Consider the following 2,640-nt stretch of genomic DNA (forward strand, 5'->3'; position numbering starts at 1 on the left):
GTATTCGCAAGAAACTTGTGAATAAAAATGTAAACATAAACTCTGTCCACTGCCCTGGCGGGCCCATCAGTACCGACCGAACGCCGTGTCACCATCTGGCAATAATCTCTTGGATGCGATATGAAGGAGTGTGGAATCGGCCCACCGTTCTTTCGCTCATAGTCAGTTCTCGTGATTGCTCAGTCAAGTAACATCTCAATTGGTGTAGAGGCTGAGCGCACACCTCTCACCAAGGAAACGTCCATAGAAGTATTGTAAAGTTGATGCATTAAGTTGTTCTGGAAGCGGTGCTGATATTCAAGACAATAGAAGCGGGTTAAAAGCTGTGAGCTATCTGGGGAAGTTAATCTTGCAGCATTACTGAGCAACTGTTTCACCAGGTATCCAGTCTAGGTTACCAAATTCCCAACCAGACTAACATTAATAATTATAATCTTTTAATAGTCATCTTACGACAATCGGTGATATATATATATGTATATCTCACCGGTTGTTGTAAGATGACTATTGGGTGTGGTTAATTTCCTCTTTCATATGTTTCAACGTTCTTCGTGTGTTATTTTATGAATGCAGTGTTGTATGCAGTCTCCCAATCTTGATTCCATATATATATATATATATATATACATATATATATATATATATATATATATATATATATATATATCACCGGTTGTCGTAAGATGACTATTAAAAGATTATAATTAATGTTAGTCTGGTTGGGAATTTGGTAAGCTAGACTGGATACCTGGTGAAACATGTACTTAAAAAAAAAAGAAATAAATCAGTTTATATTTGGACATTTATTTTGACATTGATCATTGTTCCATTAAAATTTCAGCATATTAACTTGATTCATAACTAAACTGGTGCCTTATTTAGGATTGTGAAAATGTGAGTTTGTAATCTTACGGGACACATCAAATATGGAAGAGGTAATTAACCACAACAAACCGATTCAATTTTCACCCAAAGAATTACGTTCGTAGCACAATCCTGTCCGTCATGAAATTACCACACACTGGTATACTAAATTCATACTAACTCTCTGTGAAATCTTCGCGAAAGGAATAGCTGAGGGCTACTTTGATGCTTACACCACATGATTCATGTGATCAACTTGGTTTACACAAAGAGTGTAACTCGACAATAATTATCATCATCATCATTTAAGACTGATTATGCCTTTCAGCGTTCAGTCTGGAGCATAGCCCCCCCTATACAGTTCCTCCATGATCCCCTATTCAGTGCTAACATTGGTGCCTCTTCTGATGTTAAACCTATTACTTCAAAATCATTCTTAACCGAATCCAGGTACCTTCTCCTCGGTCTGCCCCGACTCCTCTTACCCTCTACTGCTGAATCCATGAGTCTCTTGGGTAACCTTGCTTCTCCGATGCGTGTAACATGACCCCACCATCTAAGCCTGTTCGCCCTGATTGCTACATCTATAGAGTTCATTCCCAGTTTTTTTTTTTTTTGATTTCCTCATTGTGGACACCCTCCTGCCATTGTTCCCATCCACTAGTACCTGCAATCATCCTAGCTACTTTCATATCCGTAACCTCAACCTTGTTGATAAGGTAACCTGAATCCACCCAGCTTTCGCTCCCATACAACAAAGTTGGTCGAAAGATTGAACGGTGCACAGATAACTTAGTCTTGGTACTGACTTCCTTATTGCAGAAGAGAGTAGATCGTAGCTGAGCGCTCACTGCATTAGCTTTGCTACACCTCGCTTCCAGTTCCTTCACTATGTTGCCATCCTGTGAGAATATGCATCCTAAGTACTTGAAACCGTCCACCTGTTCTAACTTTGTTCCTCCTATTTGGCACTCAATCTGTTTATATTTCTTTCCCATTGACATTACTTTCGTTTTGGAGATGCTAATCTTCATACCATAGTCCTTACATTTCTGATCTAGCTCTGAAATATTACTTTGCAAACTTTCAATCGAATCTGCGATCACAACTAAGTCATCCGCATATGCAAGATTGCTTATTTTGTGTTCACATATCTTAATCTCACCCAGCCAGTCTATTGTTTTCAACATATGATCCATAAATAATATGAACAACAGTGGAGACAGGTTGCAGCCTTGTCTTACCCCTGAAACTACTCTGAACCATGAACTCAATTTACCGTCAACTCTAACTGCTGCCTGACTATCCATGTAAAGACCTTTAATTGCTTGCAAAAGTTTGCCTCCTATTCCATAATCTTGTAGAACAGACAATAACTTCCTCCTAGGAACCCGGTCATATGCCTTTTCTAGATCTATAAAGCATAGATACAATTCCCTGTTCCACTCATAACACTTCTCCATTATTTGCCGTAAGCTAAAGATCTGGTCCTGACAACCTCTAAGAGGCCTAAACCCACACTGATTTTCATCCAATTGGTCCTCAACTAATACTCGCACTTTCCTTTCAACAATACCTGAGAAGATTTTACCCACAACGCTGATTAAAGAGATACCTCTGTACTTGTTACAATCTTTTCTGTTTCCATGTTTAAAGATTGGTGTGATTACTGCTTTTGTCCAGTCTGATGGAACCTGTCCCGACTCCCAGGCCATTTCAATTATCCTGTGTAGCCATTTAAGACCTGACATTCCACTGTATTTGATCAGTTCCGAC

The sequence above is a fragment of the Schistocerca piceifrons genome, chromosome 7 (assembly GCF_021461385.2).
Source record: "Schistocerca piceifrons isolate TAMUIC-IGC-003096 chromosome 7, iqSchPice1.1, whole genome shotgun sequence".
In the NCBI taxonomy this organism is placed as follows: Eukaryota; Metazoa; Arthropoda; class Insecta; order Orthoptera; family Acrididae; genus Schistocerca; species Schistocerca piceifrons.